Below are 22,054 nucleotides of genomic sequence, written 5' to 3' on the forward strand. Positions count from 1 at the left end.
ATGACCTAGGACATCCTCACTCACATATCTGGCAATTGGCTGGCTGTTGGCCAGAGAGACAAGGACAAGTGGGCCACGTGTCTCTCATCATCCAGCAGCCTAGCCCAGAATTCTTAACTAGAGGCCAGGTTCCAAAGCAGGAGGAAAGGGCAGACAAGCTCCAGAGTGTAAATATTTTTCAAACTTTGGCTTGGGCCACCCTTGTTACTGTTCCATTGTCCAAAGCAGATTAAATATTGGAGATATTGTATCCAGATACAAGATGTGGAGAACCGGACTCCACCTGGGAAGAACTGCAGATTTCTGTGGATACAACAGGAAGAATTTTTGTGGCCATTTCTACAATCCATGCAGGGAGCTCATTTCAATGGGAACATCCCCCACTGTCATCACTATCCTGCAGAGAATAGCCTTTACTTTCAAAATTCTGATGTTCCCCTCACCAATGTATTACTCAAAGATCTGATCGAGAAAATGTCCTGTGGACCCTCTGCCCCAGGGGTCATTTTTAGGGGCCAGATGCGTATTTGCTGAAATTTCAATCATTCCCAGAGCTCTAGCTGCATAGGAGTTTGGAAAAGGTTTTTTTCTTGCTTCCCAACCTCTACAGTATTGGAAAGGATGCCAGAAGGTGGTGACACAGATGTTGAGCACCAGTCCTTCATATCCACTTATGCTGAGGAGCTTTATGAGGATGGACTTTTTGCAGCAACAGGAAAGGAATCCGAAGCAGGAGCTCCTGATGCCAGCTCCTACCCCTTGGCCTTGAATTTCAGAGCCTTTAAGCCATATCATCAGAGGCCTCCCACCTGTTGACTCAGGCCAACCACAGCTATAACCCAAACCAACCCAACAGGAGCAAGACAGCTCCCACACCTTGGCCAGACCCCTCTACTCCACCATCACACATTCCTAACGCCCAGCACCTACAATAATAATCACCTTGGTCACCAGCCCTACTGTGTGCCTGGGGCTGTGCTCTGCACTATAGATAGATCATCTCTCTCACTCCTCAAAGCCCCCTTGGGTGAAGGGAATACTCCATTTTATAGGGGATAAAACCAAGGCTCAAAGAGATGAAGTCACTTCCTCAAAGTCACCTATGATAGAGTAACCGAGCTCATATTTGAACCCAAATCGAAGTAATAGGAAAGCCTCCCTACTGGTTTGCACAGCTTGTCTGTCACTCATTTTCTCACCTCTGCAGTCCCTAGATCCCAGGACCAGGACACCAAGGGAGGACTAAGCTGCCCCACCACCTTAGCACCCAAGCCATGGATACCTGGCCTGGGTCCTGTACTTAGCTCTCTGCAGAGGCCCCATCAAACCCCCCTCTGCTGCCACAAACATGTTGTTGGCTGAGAGGGATATATTCCTCCCCCTGATTTCCTAGAGAAAAAATAAATGCATAGTTGTTGGAAATATGCTATAACAACCACACATCCATATAGTCAGCTATGTAAATGTGGGGACATAGCCAGTTCTATTTCCCCTTGCGTGCAGAATAGACTTTTCCAAGGAGAATCTCTTGGGGTGGGGGAGAATCTCTATTGAAGGGGGAGAGCAGCTGATGTCACCCCTCACACCAGCACCAAGACTATATCATGTGATATGTGATCCATGCTGGCCAATCGCAATCTACATGATTGTTCAGAGGTGGGCATATGACCACAAGGTCAGTCAGCCTTGTGTGTTCCCCTGGAACTAATAGGAAAAGGAAGTTCTCATACCACTGAAATTGTTGAACTTGTTAATGATGAGCCTAAAGCTTCTGGAACTATCTGGCTAGCATAAGGAGAAAGCATCCAGGGAAAGAAGCCCACACAGAAGCCCTGGAGCCAGCCATTCCTGAAACTGGAAGAGTTTTCAATTACATAAATCAATAATTTATCTTTTTTCCTTAAGGCATTGAGTTGAGTTTCTGTTGAATGCAGTGAAGTGATCCTGTTGAACACAATAAACTATGAAAGTCAAGCCAGGGTTCTATTTGTTTTACAAGGGATAACTTGGCCCCTTTCTCATCAAGTAAGCAAATAAAATCCTCCATACCTAGAACCATCATTCCAGTCATTCTGGCATCTTCCCAGGACCTTGCCCAACCTTTTCCTGACCTGAACACCCCCCTCACACACACCACAACATGGCAGTTCCCCAGCAGCAATTGCCGGCCCCACCCACCTCTCTTGATAACCAGTCTGGCCCTAGAGTTTTACTTCCATGAAGACCATGTCTCCCAGCAGAGGGACACAGGTTCAGGGTGTGGACTGAGCAGAAACAGCCTTAGGTTGATAGTCACCAAACTGTGGATCCTGCACCTAATAGTAAAACACTTTTGAGCAAGCATCCCAATATCTTTGTTTATTTTACATATTTTGCAACACTATTCACATTTCATGTATAAATAAAGCTTCACTAATTCCTCATTTAGATGACTTTTTTTTTAAGATTTTATTTATTTATTCATGAGAGACACAGAGAGAGAGGCAGAGACACAGGCAGAGGGAGAGGCAGGCTCCCCATGAGGAGCCAGATGTGAGACTCAATCCCAAGACCCTGGGATCATGACCTGAGCCAAAGGCAGATGCTCAACCCCTGAGCCACCCAGGTGCCCTTTGGATGACATTTATATAAAAACTCCCCAATTTTCTTCCCTTGTCTTTCATACCCTCTTTGGAGACCACAGAAGGAGGGGTTGCTGGCCTGGACTCTCCCTCCCATCCCCTAAGTTGTTTTCCAAACTTTCAATATTGTAAGTGAAAGGAGGGGCCCTGCCCGGGGGGGGCTGGCTGAATTACCCCATGGAAATGTTGGCGCCCTGGGCTGGGGGCAGGGTGGGCCCAGTTTCCAGGAAGGGTTTGGGCAGGAAGCCAGGCAGGAAGGGGCTGGGAGTTTCTGGAAGGGCAGCCTGGAGAGGCCTGGCAGACTAGCCCATGGGCCTCACTGTTGAGCACTTTCAGGGTTGGGGAATCCTTGGCACTTCCAGGCACATGCCAGGGCACAGGTGGGGGAGGGAGAGCAGGAGGGTTCCTGGATGAGAACTGGAAACGAGGTGGTAGGCATCTCCTCAGTGGTCTTGCAGGAGGAGTGGGCATGGAAAGACAGGAGAAGGGGGGAGACTTGGAGAGGCAGTGACAGGGGGCACTTGTACCCACGGGGGTACCCTGGGCTTCGGGCTAGGGGAGGGAGTTATTCCATTGTAAGACACGTACTTTTGGCCAAGAGGGTCCTTGAAGCAGAAGGGGACAGAGAGGAAGGCCAGGGGGACTCTAATTGGTTAGGGGTGGGGAGTGGAAGGGTGGTGGTGTCAGGCTAGAAAGATCCGCAAGCAAAGAATCCTGTTGATGGGTGGAGAAGGAGCTGCTCCATGGGGGTCCCTCTCTCAGACTTCTCTGGCCGCCATGACATCCAGCCCAGGAGGTGTCTCCTTGATATATTAGTCAGGTTATAGGACAGAAACCCAAACTAAGAATAGTGTTAACAATATAGGAGTTTGTCTTTCTGTCACTACTAGTCTGGGCATAGCCTTTCTGCTAATACAGCGGCTGCACGGTGTCAGAGACACAGGCTCCCTCTGGCTAATTGTTCTAACATCTCTGCATGGTCCAAGATGGCCCATCCCCACAGCCACCTTCCAGGCAGCAGGATGGAGGGAGGCAGAAGATGGTTCATAACCTCTCCTGTGACCATGTCAAACTACAGGGATGTGGGGATGTGATCTCAGAAGTGGTTACGTGTCTCACTGAAAGTTCTGTGACCGTGGAAAGAAGAGAATAGATACTGGGGCCAGTTGGCATCCACACCCATGTGCCTACAATATTCAAGGTCACATAGAAACAAACTTCTTCCACCAGGGTCCTCCAAACAAGAACTTTGCTTAGTACTAAGGGAGTAAACACAAGAGTGGTCATTACAGGAACCTGTACAGGGTGTGGAAAGAGCCCTGGTCCCCCAGGATGGGCCTCTGTGCCCCAGGGAGGAAACAACTCTCCAGAAGCCCCTTTGGCCTCTTGTCCCCTAGCCCGGATCCCCCCACGCCAGCCCCAAAGCACAAGGACCCCCCGGATATAAGCCTTTGGAGTCCATCTCCTCTTAGCATCTGAGGCTGAGTGCCCACGTGTTCCATCCTTCATCCAGCCATTCATGCATTTACCGAGCGCCTCCTAAGCCTCAGTGTACCTTCAGGGGTCCCACCACCTCCAGATCCTGTGTTCCTACCCCCACCCCATAATAACTGGTTCAGGGTGGAAATGCTAGCCAAGCTGGTCCAACCAGGGCGAATAACAGCACTTTGGCAGGCAGTGCCCCGACAAGGATTTGAACCTGAGAGAAGCAGAGCCCTGGTGTGGCCGGGGCCATTAGTTACATTGTGAGGCACACATTCCTGAGGGAGGCTCCAGTGAGGAAGAAAGCAGATGTGAGAGGCAGGCAGAAATGGGCTCCTATGAGACCTGGGCCCCTTGAAGCAAGGGCTACCCCAGATAGCTTTCCAGGGAAGCCAGCTGTTGCCTGCAGCCCACACGTGCCAGATGGCAGAGAGGGCACAGAGGGCAACGGTAAGAGGAAGGGGAAGAGCAAAAGCATTCTGGGCTGGGCTGCTGGCTGCAGTTCTTGGGAGCAGCCTTTACCCTGCCGGCCCCTGCACCCCATCTGCCCTCTCTTCACAGTGCTCCAGCTCACTGACATGGGCGGATCTCCAGAGCCACCAGGGTGGTGGGGTACAGGGAGTGGGGTGGGTAGTAGGACACAAGTGAGGGTCCTTGTTCAGGCCTGGAGGCCCAGGCCACCTCAGCAGGTGGCCTGGCAGGTGTCCCCTCCTTACATCTTCTCCTGGAAGTTTAAGCTGACCTCTCTTTTCTGAGAGAGGTCCTCCTTCCCACTGCCTGGAAGAGGGCAGATGCCCCAAAGACAGGAAGCAGTTCAAAATAGCAGGGGGGGCTGTCGGAAAGGCCGTCCAAGCAGGAAATGCTTCAGGAGTGGGGAGGAAGGCTGTGGGGTTCCTTCAGCAGCATCGTCCCCTTGGAGCTCCTTCCCTGTGCCAGGGCCTCCTCTCGCACGAGGGGCCCCTGCCTCATGGACCCACAGTCTCCCACAAAGACAGGCCTCGTTGGTGGCCGCACACTATCATCCGTAGGAACCGCCATGTGCACTCTAAGAAGAAACCTAAGCTGTCACAAGGACGTGTGAGAGGGGCCCGGCCTGACACAGCAGAGGGGGAGGCCTCCCCGGGATGGACCCAAAGGTCCTGGGGTCAGGGTCATTGTGGCAGACACCACACTGGGCCCCCAGGGTCTGGCCCCACCTCCTCTGCAGCCCACACTGTGGGGGCAGATGCTGGCACACGGGAACTACATGTCCCAGACTCCTTTACGACAAGGGAGATTCCACCAATCAGATGCACTCATGTGTGATTTAGAAGGCGAGCAGGCCTTTGGGATTTTCTGCTGGTAAGGATGGCTTTGGAGATGCTGGGTCTCCGCGGGCTTGCTTCTGGCCCTGGGCCTCGGGCTCCAGGCTCCAGCCTCAGGGCCTCGACCAGTAGCTCTGCAGCTGAAGCGGTTTCCAATCCCTGGGTCACAGCTGAAAGGCGATGTTCTTGAACTAGCAGTTCCAGCGGTGGTTGTGATCCCCTAATGTCAGACGGTAGCACAGCTGGGGCCAGGTTCCGCCGTGTTTTTCTGAGCTCATCCTGGAGGCTCAGCCCAGACCCACTCCACCAGCCCACGCAAAGATTTTGTAGCACCCAAGGCCCTGTATTTTTTTTTAAGATTTTATTTATTTATTCATGAGAGACAGAGAGAGGCAGAGGGAGAAGCAGGCTCCGTGCAGGGAGCCCGACTCAGGACTCGATCCCGGGTCTCCAGGATCAGGCCCTGGGCTGAAGTCGGCGCTAAACCCATGAGCCACCCGGGCTGCCCCCAAGTCCCTGTATTAAATCTCCCCTCCTGCTTAAAATACCTACCTAGAGTGACTTCTGTTCCCTCTAACAGGAGACACAAGGCAGAGAACAAAAGAATGAATGAAATGCAGATGAAGTGCCTGGCATGGGTGTTGCAGCCTTGCTGCAGACAGAGAAGAGAAGCAGAGAGGTAGGGGGCCTCCCTGGGAGTTACCACCTGATGTGACAAGAGCCTGAACTAAGGTCGGGATGGTGGGATGGAGCAGAAGGGAAGGGTCGGGATGAAAAATAAGCCAGACTTGGTAACGGTGGCGTGAAGTTCTCTCCTCAAGGTCTCCAATCCCAGGTGTCAGAGACCAATGAGATTCCATGTGTCCTAGGAAGCAAATAAAGCAGTGCGGTGCCATGGGGAGAGCATGGATCCTGGGGATGCCAGGTCAGACAGGTGAGACTCCAGACCTCGTGTGGCTTATACTCTGGCAAGGGACACAGATAAACAAGTGGATAAAATAATTTCCAAAAGTGATAAGTGCTGCCAAAAGGATGGTAGCATTGGAATAAAAAGTGACAGGTTGGCCCAGAGAGGCCTCTCAGAGGAGGTGACAATTGGATTGTTAATGGAAGGATGAGGATGCAGCCATGGGAGGATCTGAAGGAAAGAAGCAAAGTTTCTTTGCTTTCATCCAAACCAGTGCAAAGTTCTCAGGGCAGGAAAGGACTTGACATGTCCAGGGAGCACACAGATGCAGGATGGCTATGATAGATAAGCAAGAGAAGAAGGGAGGAGACAGGGTCCCAGAGGAAGGCTGAAGAGGACATGAAAACTCTCAATCAACCAGAGCCTTTGATTAACCAGAGCGTCCTTCCCTCCATGCTCAAGCATTAATGCCATTCATTACTTTGGTAAATGAGTGAGTAGTGTGTTAAAACTCAGACATCCTAAGTTCTGGCTCCCTAGGAAAGATGTATAGCTGGGGAAGGGAGCTGAATCAAATAAAGACAGGGATTACTGGCTACCAAACACCAGACAGAAGGGGCTAAACATCCTTCTCAATGGAAGGAAGTGAAGGGTAAGGATGGGGGTGGAGGGAGAAAATTTCCAGAGGATTCCACGTCAGATTCCAAATGAAGCAGGACTTTTCTGGTGGCAGGTGACAGTGACCTAACCTGAACTGGTCTAAAATGAGCATTATTGACATAAGTAGCTGAAAAACTCAGATGCGGATTAAGCCCAAATTAAGAAGGTTTCTCAACACCATAACGGTGTTCCCAGCTCTTTCAGCTTGGCTCACCTTCTCTGGTGGCCTCTCTCTCCTCCTGGTGGAGAGAGGGCTGCTGTAGTTCCAGCCCTTACATCTGCTCAGCCATCAGAGGCCATCAGAAACAGGAATGTCTCCAGTGGACTCAGATCAAAACCATTTCTGTGCCTATTGTGGTGGGCAGGGGAATGCAGGGGAATGCAGGGCATTGGCTAGCTGTGGCTGGGGGGTGGTCCACCCCAGGATCAGCGGGGAGCCAGTCCCAGGCAATCACATGGGCCCAGAGTTGGGGAGGGGAGTGATCATTCCCAGGGTGAATGGAGTGAGTTATCAAAAAAAGAGGGAATGGATGCTGTCCACCAAGGACTTCCAACAAAGAGCCACCAAAACTACAATACTACTACCACTAATCATGGTCATCATCATTCTCATCCACTGAGCACTGGCTCCATGTCTGAACCAGCTGGGTACCTTACATATATTAACTTAGGCAGTGCTCATAACTTCTTAAGGGAAGTGTTCTTCATTCCCTCTTGCAACAGTTGTTTATCAAGCACCTTCTGAGGACCTTCCAGGTGTCACGGGCACAACCATCAACAAAGCAGCAAGCCTCGACACCTTCAATCTTCCATGCTGACATTACCGCAAGAAGGAGCTACAGAAGCAAGGTTCATGAAGCCTGGCCATGCCTGGGAGACACTGAAGCAGGAAGGGGCGCGGAGGAGGGTTTAAACAAAGAAGGTGACATTTGAGGAGAACCTCAAAGGATGTGAGGAAGCAAACCTTGGTGGTGCCTGAGGTGAGCACCTTCCAGGAAGAGGGAGCAGCCATTGCAAAGGCCCTGGGGCAGGGCCTTGCCGGTGTGTATGAGGTACAGAAGGAAGCCACTGTGTGTGTGTGTGTGTGTGTGTGTGTGTGTGTGTGTGTGTGTGTGTGTGTGTGGAGGGGGTGTGGTTGAGGGTGAGTAGTAGGAAAGCAGGGGAGGGCTTTCCCTCTCTGGATGACACGGGGGGCCTTGGGAGAGTTTTGAGCAGAGGGAAGACTGGTTGAAATGGGATACTGCCACCTGCTGTGGGGAGAAAAGTTTGTGGTTGGAACACAGGGACTTAGGCAGGAGGTGGGGAGCCCAGGGAGGGCTGGGGCTGGGTGGTGCCAGGGGGTGGGCAAAGGATTCTATGCGGGCAGTGTTGGTGGGCAGATTGGATAATGGGGTGAGGGAAAAAGATGTCCTTATACAGATGAGAAGGCAGAGCACAGGATCTTAAGAAACTTGTCCTGGACTCTGAGTCCACCTTGGCAGGCTGTGCGCAGTCAAGGCACCTGCCTGGCAGTGGGGACACCCAGAGGAAGGGGCTGCCTATTTCTAATGAACTGGCGCTGGCCCTGCCTGTGAGAGGCCGCGTCCTGCCCCCTGACCCCACGGAGGACAGCAGGCATGCTCACAGGTAACCACTGACTGTCCCCTTGTCCCCTGGGGATGCTGGTCCAGGAGGGCTGGGCCCAGCGGAGAGCAAAGGAGTGGGGGCTGCCCAGGCTCTCCAGAGAGAAACCCAGAGGGACAGAAAGCAGAGGCTGCTGTGTTTTTCAGGAAGGAAATCTTCGCTGCTGTAACAGTCTGGGAGTCTCGGCTGGGCCCAGCAGTCCAGCCCGCCAGGAAGTGCCCCCTCCCGCCGGCTCGCTGGTCCCAGGCAAACACTTTTGAGGACAGGAAGGGGAGAGGTGAGGTGAGTATCAAAGCAGCTGTGGAATTCGGGGGCGGGCCCACCAAGGGGGTCCTGGCCATCTTAAGTGCTGATGGTGACTTCCAAGACCCCCGATCATAAGCAGCTGGGGGGCCGGGGTGGGTGGGGGTGGGGTGGCCGGGCCCTGGGCCCTGGGCCCAGCCCCACAATGCAGCGCATTACCCAGCCGGAATTCCTGCAGGACGCTTTGTTCTACATGGCGGCCCTGCTAGGGCCATCAGGCCTGGGCCGTGGCCTGGGGGGCAGGCCAGAATGAGGCCTCAGGAAGCCCTCAGCCGGTTCCAGGGCTGGGCACTGCCTGCTGGTCCTGCCAGCCCTTTTCGGGGCACCCTCCACCCCACCGGCGCCACAGACCCCCCTGGGCACCCCGCCCTGGAGCCACCTGGAAACTGGGCCCGGTCCAGCCGGACAGGCGTGTTAACTCCAGCTGGGGGGCTTTGCTGAGGCCACCCCAGTTTCCTGAGGCTGTGCCCACTGCCTACCACCGATCCCAACTAATTCCCACCAGGCAGTTTCCCCAGCCCTCCCCCAGCCTCTCCCCTCCCTGCCCCTCCTCCTCCCCCCTCCCCACTGCAATCTGCCCTGGGGGCATTCCCTGGCCGGTTCACAGTGGAAACTGCAGACCTGACCCAGGAGGCCACAGGCTCCCCGCCCCTATGCCCCGTAGATGTCTGTCACAGATGCAGTAAATGCAGTAAAGCAGGGACACCCACGGGAGGAGAAACATTCAGCTTTGGGGAACTGATGCAGAATTATGCAATCAGAAAAATCTGGAGGCAAAGCATGTTCATTTCAGCACTGAGTTTCGGTGTTACTTTGATTTGTGGAATTTGCTAGACCAGACACATAGGGCGCTTACTCTGAGCAGGGCACTGTGCTAAGCTCTTCACCTGTACCGAGGCACCAGCAATGGCAGTAGCTCCACGCTTTGATGAAGGAGTAGACTGAACCACAGACAGGGGGACAAGATGCCCAGAGGCGGAAAGTTGCAGACTTAGGATTCGACCCTGGTGTTCAACTCTGCTTTGCATCCCCAAGTTCTTAGCCACTAAGGCCTCCGGCTTTCCCTTCCCCTGCCAACCTCAGAGGAGTAAAGCCCCCATCTTTCCAGGGAGAGGAGGTTATTCTTCAGAACTGTGTAAGGTGGAGGGGTGTATGTGTGTGTGAATGTGCATGTGTGACAGTGTGTGTGTGTGTGTGTGTGTGCATGCGGGAGTGTCTGGGAGTTGTAACAGTGAGTGTATTGTGTGAACGAGCATATATGTGTGAGTGTGTGTGTGTTTGAGTGGGGTGTGGGTAGGGGTGTGTGTGGTGCGCGTGGGGTGTGAGTGGGTGTATCGTGAGCACACTGCGCCTGTGTGCGCGGCAGCCCAGCCCGGGAACTCCTGAGAAGAGCTGTGAGGAAAGAGGGAGTAGGGCAGGGGTGAGACTCTGGATGTGCCTGAAAAAATTAAAGAGCGATTAGTCAAAGCTGAATTGTTTTGCTAAACTCCTAATGCAAACAACATGTGGGGCAGCGCCCAGATGGTGCCCGGGAGCCCCCGACTGAGTCCTCAGGAAACAGGTGCTCTTGGAATGTTTCCTGCCGCTGGGCCGAGGCGGGCGAGTGAGGTCGCCATGTTCCTTATTACGGTCAGGCAGGGCCCAGCTGCAGGCCGGCTGGGTGGAAGCCCACGGCCACCGGCCACAGCACTGCAGGCCTCAGCTGGGATGGGCCCCAAGCTCTGCCAAGCCCAGCTTCGCCGGCCAGCACGAGGTGGTCCCTGGGCCAGCGTCACGGTGTGCGCGAGCTCTGCTCTCCTAACTCCGTGCAGTCGCTTGCAAGAAGGTTGTGAGCATCTTTAATTTGGAAAGCTATCGCCAGTTGTCCTCACAGAGCATCGCACCAATTCCCAGTGGATGCTGGGAATTATTTCCCTACGCCTACAAGCCTGGAGTTTTCTCAGTCTTTTTCTGTTAGTCTGATAGAGCAGAGTGTTATCTCCCAAGGAGAGGGGCACAATTATGCCTGTGTTTCTGGAGGATCATTAGGGGTGCCGAAATTGATGACAGACTGGGGTATGACTATAGGATTATGTTCAGTCATACGCACACATACACACACACACACACACACACGCAGTATGTACTTCAGTGACTTAGATTAGGATTTATTTATCTCACATAAGGAGAAACCCAAATGCGGTTCAATGGCTGAAACCTCTGTGAGTCTCTTTCCTCATGGTCACAAGACGGGTGCTGTCGTTCCAGCCATTAGATCCACATCCAAGACAAGGAGAGGAAAGAATGAGGATCGGTTGGAGCTGAGTCCATCTCTTTTTGTCAGGAAAGAAAAGGCCTCCTCAAAGCTACTTCAGTCACTATCTGCTGATATATTATAGGCAGAAGATAGGGATGGATGTAGGACAGCAGACCAATAGTGTCTGCCATGACATGTGCCAGCACACCAGCTGCCATTGTTGCTGTGGGCCAGCCTGGGCCCTGCCCCAACTGGCCCCACTCAAGTGAGCCTCCAGCCACACAGCAACAGCCATGCTTGGTCCTGCAACCAGTGAGAGTTCAGGCTGGAATGACACCAGGAGCTTTCCTCCAACTCAAGGCTGGCCTCAGAAAATTCTCTCCAAGCTTCTGGTAAGGGATATAAGGCAAATTCCTGCCCAGTGTGAGAGCCAGTCAGTTGAATCTCAGGCTTCTAGAATGTTCCATCTGCCTTGATCTCTGACATGGAAAGGAAGTCTAACCTTGTGTCCAAGAGACACACTGGCTCCCATCAGCCTTTTCCCAGTGTGGAATCCTGCCTTGAGCACTCATCCTGGCTGCACCGCCTGGCTCACAAGCTGCTTCTCCGACCATCTGCTCTGCCTGTCCATCCCACTCTCTTTCACATGGACTTCCTGATACTTCTTGGACAGGTATTGGCCATTGTGCCCTGGACGTGGCTGTGTGCATGGGGTGCTGCTGTCTTGCTGTTGCCCCAAGCCAATGGACCCAGCCACACAGCCCCAGAATACCATCATTCTTTCAAAAATATTTTTAATCAGAAGAGTACACAGACACCTGGGTGGCCCAGTTGATTAAATGTCCGACTCTTGATTTCAGCTCAGGTCATGACCTCAGGGTTGTGAGATCAGGCCCAAAACCAGGCTCCACACTTGAGATCCTCTCTCCCTCTCCCCCTGTCCACTTGTCTACATGAGAGCTCTAGCTCTCTCACTCTCTCTCTCTCTCAAAAAAAAAAAAAAAAAAAAAAGAGTATATGGTCAGGGGAGGTGCCTGGCTGGCTCAGTCAGTGGAGCATGCAATTCTTGATCTTGGGGTCGTGAGTTCAAGCCCTGTGTTGGGTATAGACCCTACTTAAAAAATAAAAGAGTACATGGGAATTCCATTTCCAGCAAAATGACAGTGGACAATATGCAGTCATCATTCTAATAATAGCTGACACTTACATAGCGCTTACTACATCTAGATACCGTTCTAAACACTTTGTGTTTTCTATTTTTTTCTTTTTTTTTTCATCTATTTATTTATTTATTTATGAGAGAGAGAGAGACCATGAGACAGCACAAGCAGAAGGGAAGGACAGAGGGGGAGGGAGAAGCAGACTCCTCACTGAGCAGGGGGCCTGATGTGGGGCTCCATCCCAGGACCCTGGGATCATGACCTGAGCCAAACACAGACAACCAACTGAGCCACCCAGGTACTCCCTAAACACTTTATATGTTTGTTCACAGTGACCTGCTGTGGCGGGAATATGAGTCTCCCATTTTTCAGATAAGAAAACTGAGGCACAGAAAGGTTAAGTGCCCAAGTCACACAGTTTTGAATGGTCTAGTATCTCCTAGAATTGGTTAAAGTATAATAAACATTCTTTTCAATACATAGCAGATCTTGCAGAAAGAAAAGGAAGGAAGGAAGGAAGAAAGGAAGGAAGGAAGGAAGGGAGGAAGGAAGGAAGGGAGGGACAGGCACCTGGGTGGCTCAGTCAGTTAAGTGTCTGCCTTTGGCTCAGGTCATGATCCCAGGGTTCCAGAATGGAGCCCCACATTGGGCTCCCTCCTCAGCAGGGACTCTGTTTGTCCTTCTCCCTCTGCTTCCCCTCACCCTGCTCAAGCTCTATCTCTCAAATAAATAAATACAATCTTTTAAGGAAAGAAAGAGAGAGAGAGAGACAGGAGAAAGAATGAAAGAAAGAAGAAAGAGAAAGAGAGAGAGAGAGTAAGATTCCTAAGAGTCAAAAGTGAAGGAGCATCAAAAAAGTGAAGTAAAACTCCCACTCCTTCAGTGTGGACAGTGCACCATGATTTCCTTCCAAAGAGGACAGTATGGAAAGGGGGAGAAGAAAAATAACTTCACAGTGAAGACACCTGACAAGCATGACCTCAGCCAGGTGGTCAAGGTCAACACCAACAGTGATATGTTACATCAACACATGCACCTATAATGTGATGAGAAAGGCACTTTGCCTCTGTGGTCTTCCTCCCAAAACCTATAACCACAGTTAAACCACAGGCAGAACAAATCCCAACTGAGAGACATTTCATGAAATACCTGCCCAGTACTCCACAAAACTCTCAGGGTCATCAAAAAACAAGGAAAATCTGAGCAACTGCCACAGTCTAGAGGAGCCTGAGGAGACCTGACAATTAAATGTCATAATCTCCTAGATGGGATCCTGAGACAGAAAAAGTACATTAGATAAAAACTAAAAGAGATCTGAATAAAGTACAGGTTTTAATCAATAATAATATGTTCAGGGCAGCCTGGGTGGCTCAGTGGTTTAGCGCCACCTTCAGCCCAGGGCATGATCCTGGGGTCCCGGTATCGAGTCCCACGTCAGGCTCCCTGCATGGAGCCTGCTTCTCCATCCACTTGTGTCTCTGCCTCTCTGTGTCTCTCATAAATAAATAAATAAAGTCTTAAAAATAATAATATGTTCATTGGTTCATTCATCATGACAAATGTACCACACCAATGTCCTGTGTTAACAGTATGGGAAACTGGATACACCGTATAGGAGAACTCCTTGTCACTTTTCTACCAATCTCAAGTTATTCTACAATTAAAAACTGATCTAAAAATAAGGCTGCTTAGGTGGCTCAGTTGGTTAAGTATCTGACTCTTGATTTCTTCTCAGGTCATGGGATTGAGCCTCATGTTGGACTCTGTGCTGAGCATGGAACCTGCATAAGATTCTTTCTCTCCTTCTCCCTCTGCCCTCCCACCCCTGCACACTTCTCTCTCTAAAAAAATAAAAAATAAAAATAATAATAATAATAATAATAGGAGAAGAAGAAGAAGAAGAAGAAGAAGAAGAAGAAGAAGAAGAAGAAGAAGAAGAAGAAGAAGGAGAAGAAGGAGAAGAAGAAGAAGAGGAAGAAGAAGAGAAGGAGCAACTGGAAAAGAATACAGGACTCAGAAATTCTGCAGGGGTGGGGTGATAGCAAGAACTGTCAATCCATCCAAAACTCGGGTCCTAACAGCCCTCTGGGAACAGCCTGTGGGGTCAGGAGGTAATAACAGAATCCCCAGCCCTGTCTGGGACCCTTGAAGAGCTCCCATCTCAATGAAATTATGGCAGCTGGTAGAAAAGTTCCTGGAGAGACAAAGGTAGCCAAGAGGATCGCTATCAGTGTCAGGACCCTAAACAAAATTCTCTCCGTGAGAATTCCAACTACCCTTCCACCAACACTGGAGTTGTGGGTTAGAGTTTAGGCTATACTCCCCAAGCCGATCAATTAATATCAAAAGCAATCCTGGGCTGGTAATGTTCTTGAAGAACATTACCTGGAAGAAGCAACACGGTATCTTCCAAGAGAGACTCCCCCCACCCCCCGCAACTTAGGCTGTGCAGAGACCACGGATGCAGATCTGCCACCGATGCACCTGTAACCCAACACCAAAACACACAGGGAACCGCTATCAGAAACACAACAGATGACAGGATTGGGACCCTAAAACCACAGACAGAATCATCAGACATAAACTGTAATAGCATGTTGTAAACCAAGTTATAAAATAAGTAATCTGAAATGAGAGAGAAGAAGAAACTATTTTTTCAAAAAAGCATATTTGAAAAAGAACCAAGTGGACCTCAAAACATTTAAATATTTGCAATTAAAGAAATAGAAGGATGAGACTCAAACAAGACACAGGGATGCAGATTAGAGAAGGACAAACAGAGCTGATGAGTGTCTGGGTCCTGGCTCAGGGGCTGGGAGATGGAAGCTACAGGAAAGAGGGCCAGGGTCAGAGGAGAGAATGAAATGCCCAGTACATTGCATGGGAGTGGCAGGGAGAGAGACGAGAGCCCTGGAAGGAGGAAGTAGTCAGAGAGATGCTGGCTAAGAATCCTCCAGTACTGATTGAAAAGATGAATTCTCAACATTGACAAGCGAAAGTCCTGAACAGGAGAAATGAGAGGAAAGCCAGCGCTGGATGCGTGGCGGCAAACCTGCAGACACAGAGCAGGTGGCTGCCATGGGTGGTACCCGGACCGAGGCAGCAGCGGCGGCACCTTTTCCCCAGGGACCCGGGGTGCTGGCCACTGAGGGCACACAGTTGTGACCCTCTCCAGGAACTGCTCTCAGCAACGTGGTGTCGCCTTCCCAAGGCCACCCTCCTTCCCCAGGGCTCAGGCCTGCCTGAATGACTGGTGTCCAGCGCCAGGTTCCCCCACCCCCACACAAGGGTTGGGGGCCCTAGTGGCAGGGTCCTGAGGCCTCTGTCCAGCAGCATCAGCTCAGCTCACCTCTGCGCCTGACCACCTAACAGGTGCAGTCCCCAGGACGCTCCCTGGTGCACCTCCTGGGCACATAGTCCTCCTTGGTCTGTTCTCTGGGGAAATCAGACAAGACTTTCATTAACATATTCAGAGGAGGGACGCCTGGGTGGCTCAGTGGTTGAGCCTCTGCCTTGGCCTATGGCGTGATCGTGGAGTCCTAGGATCTGGAGCCTGCTTCTCCCTCTGCCTGTGTCTCTGCCTCTCTCTCTGTGTCTCTCATGAATAAATAAAGAATATCTTAAAAAAATATATATATATATATTCAGATGATTAACAAGTATCCTAGAAAGTAGGATGTTGGTTGCCAGGGGCTGGGGGAGGAGGGAATGGGGGGTTACTATTTAGTAGCCCAAATATAAGAATAAATATCCATATTGATATCAAGGAATGACTGAATAAATTACTAAGTGGGAGAAAGGAGACAAATCCCCTGTGTAGAAGAACTCCCAAGTGAGTTATGAAGATATTCCACATGAAAGGAGGGGCCACAGGACTCGCCCCTTCGCTGTGGGCTGCGCCTGGTGACTTCCTTCTGAAGAGTTCAGTGTGGAAAAGAGGAGAAAAAGTAACTTCACAGTAGAGACACCCGACAAGCATGACCTCAGCCAGGTGCTCAATGTCAACACCCACAGTGATACATCAGGACCCTTTACCTCTGGGGTCTCCCTCCTCAAACTCATTAACATCTTCAAATAAAATTGCAAACTAGCACAGAGAGTTCCCATACTTCCTCACCCAGTTCCTCTTATTGGTAGTATTTTCCATTAGTGTGGTAACTTTGTTACAATTATTGAATCAATACTGACAATATTATTTTAATTAATAATTATTAATTAATTATAAATGTTATTATTAACTCAAATCCATACTTTTTTCAGATGTCCTTTAGTTTTTATTTAATGTCTTTTTTCTGTCCCAGGACCCCATCCAGGGTGCCATGTGGCATTTAATCATCTCCTTAGGCTCCTTTTCCTGTGACCGTTTCTCACTTTCCTTGCTAATAATAAAGGAAACTGGGGAGAGGCTTAATTTTCCATCAATCTAAAACTGTCTTAAAATATAAAGTCTATTAATTTTTTAAATATTTTCTTAATTTATTCATGAGAGACACACAGAGAGAGGCAGAGACACAAGCAGAGGGAAAAGCAGGCTCCCTGTGGGAAACTCAATGCAGGACTCGATCCCAGGACCCCAGAATCTCAACCTGAGCCGAAGACGATGCTCAACCATTGAGCCACCCAGGTGCCACTGAAATCTATTAATTTTTTTAAAAGACTAGTAGCACAAGGCTTATAATGAAAATCAATGATCCCTGATTGACCTTGGACTCCCCTGAGCAAACAGTGGTAATTCATTAATTTTAGTTTCTTATTATGCTCGACCCCATACGCCTAAATCCTAAGTCTGGAACTGCCATCCCTTCATTTGTCAGCTTGGAGCGTCATTGCCTGGCTTCCTGGGACAGCAAGGTTTCAGCTGGCTTCCACCATCCCACCTCCTCCCTATTTTGATATGTTTGAGTTCTCAGACCCTCTGTTCTCACACCACCTTCATAATTGTTGCTTTATTTGTCTAACACCTGTATTATCATTTACTTACTATTAATCCTTTTGATGGGCTTGCTTTTTAAAATGAAAGTATTTTAGTATTTCAATCTGTTTTACTCATTTCCCTATACCTAGTCCTTGAATAGCACCTGGCATATGGTATGTGTTCAGCCAACACTTACTGAAAAAAAGAATACACTACGTAATATGTACCTGGGTACTTACATGGTGGTGGTCAAGGATGTCTTACCGGGAGGTGGCAACAATAGGTGCTAACTCTTTGGTGCTTCAAATGTCTCCTTGCCCTGTATACCTTCCAGCCTTAAATATACTTAATCTCTGGGGCACCTGGGTGGCTCAGTCAGTTAAGCATCTGCCTTTAGCTCAAGTCATGATCCGGAGGTCCTGGGATCAAGACCCTCATTTGGCAACCTGTTCAGCTGGGAGCCTGCTTCTGCCTCTGCCTCTGCACCTCCCCCTGCTCCTGCTCTCTCTCTCTCTCTCTCTCTCTCTGTCTCTCAAATAAATGAATAAAATCTTTTTTAAAACTATGCTTAATCCCTCTACACAAAAAAAATAAGTAAAAATAAAACAATAAAACGAAAATATTTTAAAAGAAAGCTTTTATGTCACTATCACTTACACTAAGATACATTTAAATAAATATCCATGCCCATTGGCACATTACCTAAAACCCTCTACTATACCCCCAGAGGAACTCTTCCCAGGTGTTCAACTTTACTTAATAATGTCCTTAAATCTCAACTCTCCCTCGGTGTATTTTAAGAGCTCTGGGTGGCAGCCACTTCTCTTCCCTACCTTACCATGCCGCCTCTCCCTCAGATTTCCTAGCCCAAATGACCATCCATCTTTACAATTGTTCAGGGAATCCATTACTCAGGGGAGTCGCACCACATCCCCCTGGATAGCTAATGGGCACTGCAAATCTAAACCACCCAAAAGTGCAGAGTCAGCAGGAGATTTAATGTGTGTGGAGTCAGGGGGTGGTCAGAGCCCCTGGAGACCAATTCAGAGCAGCCAGTAAACTCTGTTCCAGAGCTTGTAAACCTGCTTGCTGAAAACAGGTACACAACTGTATAGATGATAGATAGATAGATGATAGATAGATAGATAGATAGATAGATAGATAGATAGATAATAGATGCACTGATTTGTAGTGCTTTCTAATTTCCATGGTGTAAACACTCCCACCAGGGCCCGTTTCAAGCTACCAATGAGATGTGACTGAACAGGTCGTTGGCACACAATCAACTCTTGCAAGCTGATAGGACCTGCCCTAGCACCAAGTGAAGAAAGAGCTCCAAGAAAGAATTACAAGAATGAAAGAATGATCAACCATATTAAATGCTGATGACATGTCAAATTAGATGAGGCTTCTGCAGTGATGTGTATAATACTATTTTCTTTTTTTAGTGATCTCTACCCTCAATGTGGAGCTAGAACTCACAACCCTGAGATCAAGAGTCACACGCTCCACCAGCTGTCAGCCAGGCGCCCCTGATATGTAGAATATTTTGCCACACAAAAATGTTAAACTTCATTCAGGCAAGATGCGAAAATAACATGATTCACATGCCCTGTTTGTGAAGTCAAGTTCTCCCAGTGCAACTTAAAAACTAGAGAGCCGGGGATCCCTGGGCGGCCAGCGGTTTGGCGCCTGCCTTTGGCCCAGGGCGCGATCCTGGAGACCCAGGATCGAGTCCCATGTCGGGCTCCCGGTGCATGGAGCCTCCTTCTCCCTCTGCCTGTGTCTCTGCCTCTCTCTCTCCCATTTTGTGACTATCATAAAAAAAAAAAAAAAAACTATAGAGCCAAATACAATCAACTCTCTAGCTCATTTATTTTCAACCTTTACTCTTTTTTTTTATTTTTATTTATTTATGATAGAGAGAGAGAGAGAGAGAGGCAGAGACATAGGCAGAAGGAGAAGCAGGCTCCATGCACCAGGAGCCCAATGTGGGATTTGATCCCGGGTCTCCAGGATGGCGCCCTGGGCCAAAGGCAGGCGCTAAACCACTGAGCCACCCAGGGATCCCCCTTTACTCTTTTCTAATATATGCATTCAGGCTGATTTTCCCTCCAAGCATGACTTTTAACTGCATTCCACATATTTTAACATGTGATATTTTAATCACCATTCATTCAAAACATATTTTTAATTCCCATCGTGTTTTTTCTTTTGGCCTTCAGAGTTTTTGTATTTTTTAAGTACTGCTTAATTTCCAAATGTGAGAATTTTTTTAGATATCTTTTTAAGATTTTTTTTAGATATCTTTATTTTTAACTAATCATCTTGTGGTCAGAAAACATATTCTGTATTATTTCAATTCTTTGAAGCTTCCCAAGATTTGCCTTCCAGTACAAGTACACTTTTGGTAAATTTCCAATGTGTGCTTGAAAAGAATGTGTATTCTAAAGTAGCTGTGTTCCATGTTCTACATGTGCCCAGTAGGTCAAATTTGCTGATCGCGTTATTTGAATCTTCTATATCCTTACTGATTTTCTTTCTTCTTGTTCTATAAGTTACTGAGAGAGGGTAAGGGGCATATTAACATCTCCCACTAAAATTGTGGATTTGTCCATTTCTCCTTATCTGTTTTCCACTGACTGTTGTTTCTTCTGGTTTTCATTCCTGTGGTCTTATCCGTGCCTGTGCCTAACTACTTTTATTGTTACTTGATATTAAAAGTTTTTAAGATCTTTTTTAAGATTTTTATTTATTCATTCATGAGAGACACAGAAAGAGAGAGGCAGAGACACAGGCAGAGGGAGAAGCAGGCTCCACGTAAGAAGCCTGATGCAGGACTCAATCCTGGGTCCCTGGGATCACACCTTGAGCCAAAGGCAAATGCTCAACCGCTGAGCTGCCCAGGTGTCCCAAGATTTATTTATCTTGGGATAAATAGAGAGAGAGTGTGTAGGGGAGAGGGGCAGAAAGAAAGAGTGTCTCGAGCAGACTCTGCAATAAGCGTAGAGCTCCACACGGGGCTTGATCTCAAGACCCTGGGATCACGATCTGAGCCAAAATCAAGAGTTGGACATTTAACCTACTGTACCACCCAGGACCCCCTTGATATTAAAATTTTAAACATTGTTTGTAGAAATAATTTAGGTGTAGAATGCTATTATGTTCCTCTGGAAAGATATTAATTTTTTTCTCCCAAAAAGCATGTAAAGGTATTAAACATTTCCGGAAAGGCACTACTAGTTCTTTAGGCACTAAATCCTGAGTCTAGTTTTAGAGTTTGAGATTCTTTGACACTGAGCAGCAGCTTCCACCAGGAACAGTCTAGGTCCACCTCCATTTCACCCTTACTCCCAGGGCATAGTGCTTCAGGATCTGGACTTAGAGCACAAGCAGTACATCAGCTCTCACAACTTTTCTCTTCCTAGCCCCACCAACTGTCAAGAGCAGTGGCTCAGGTCTCAATCACCTCTTCTGAAATTGGCAAACACTCTCATGGAAAAAGTAGTCCCAAATGCTGAACTCATCTTTCTGATTTTTTTTTTGCTGTATTTTGGGTGCTGGCCCAGTAATGCTTCACAGTGTTGTTAGCTCTCCAATGCTTTCAAGCAGGCATTTTGTTCTGTTTTGGTTGGTCCAGTTTTTCTAATTGTCCCCTGTGGAAAGGTTGGGACAAATTGCTTACTCATCTTTATAAAAGTCAAAAAAACTCTTACCTCATTTTTCAAAGGAAAGAAGACTGACTTTCTATTCCACAGATGTACCCTATCCTAATTCCTAAAGAATTCTCTTACATGATGTAATATCTTCATTGATGAGAATTTGAGAGAAAGGCTTTGCTATTAAGGACTCTTAATAGGGGATCCCTGGGTGGCGCAGCGGTTTGGCGCCTGCCTTTGGCCCAGGGCACGATCCTGGAGACCCGGGATCGAATCCCACGTCGGGCTCCCGGTGCATGGAGCCTGCTTCTCCCTCTGCCTATGTCTCTGCCTCTCTCTCTGTGTGTGACTATCATAAATAAATAAATTAAAAAAAAAAAGAAATTATAAAAAAGGACTCTTAATGGTATCTAGAACAGAGTTGGTAACTACCAAAATGCTGATGCATAATTCTGTTTACACACACACATACAAACACACACACACTTTAAACCAGTATAATCTTCAATTCTGACAAACCACAGCCACCATTAAACCTCCCAAGCATGTAGGCAAGATGGAAACAGCCTTGCCACTTGGTGACAGCATGTCTTATTTGTAGCAAAGTAGCTAAATTGGAAACAAAAGTTCCAAAAGCAGGTCACTGGGAAGGACAGTGTCCCCATAGGTTTGAGAGCCACACCTCTGCCTCAAAATACGATAGGGAAAGAATGATATAGAAGATGGATTCTGGAAATCTGCTGATGAAGAAAGACTCAGCACTGCACCCACCCCCGCCAGCAACTCTTCTTTACACCCTAAGCCCCAGCTCAGTCCATTTGGCCACTATCTCCACCCTATAGGGAGGAAACAGTTTGTAACAGAAACTCTAGGATCTCAGGAGAAATCCTGGTCAATATTTTAGCGACTTCCTTACATTCAGGCTCATTCAAGGTCCCTCTTCTGGACTGTATTGTCCTAACTCACTTTCCCACTGATGTAAATCCTATTCCTAGTTCTCGTCCTAACAATCAGAGAAATTTTGTGTTGGAATTGCTATTGGGAAATCTCTAGTGACCCTTCATGTTAAAAAAGGAGGAAGGGAAAATTCAGAGAGTTTGACCGGCTTGCCCAAAGTCCCAGCCATTGACTTGGTCAGAGCCAGGGTTGAGCTGCCGCCTCTCGACTTCCTGCCACTCTCTACG

The 22,054-nt window shown here is 48.7% G+C and overlaps 1 long non-coding RNA gene across 1 annotated transcript; it reads left to right on the forward strand.

The window, feature by feature from the left end:
* The first annotated feature begins 8,763 nt into the window (after positions 1–8,763).
* Positions 8,764–15,923, forward strand: LOC144291155 (uncharacterized). Its single transcript, XR_013358495.1, has 2 exons — positions 8,764–8,879; positions 14,032–15,923. It is a non-coding gene; the product is annotated as an uncharacterized LOC144291155 (long non-coding RNA).
* The last annotated feature ends 6,131 nt before the right edge of the window (positions 15,924–22,054 follow it).

Source organism: Canis aureus, chromosome 19 (assembly GCF_053574225.1).
Source record: "Canis aureus isolate CA01 chromosome 19, VMU_Caureus_v.1.0, whole genome shotgun sequence".
Lineage (NCBI taxonomy): Eukaryota > Metazoa > Chordata > Mammalia > Carnivora > Canidae > Canis > Canis aureus.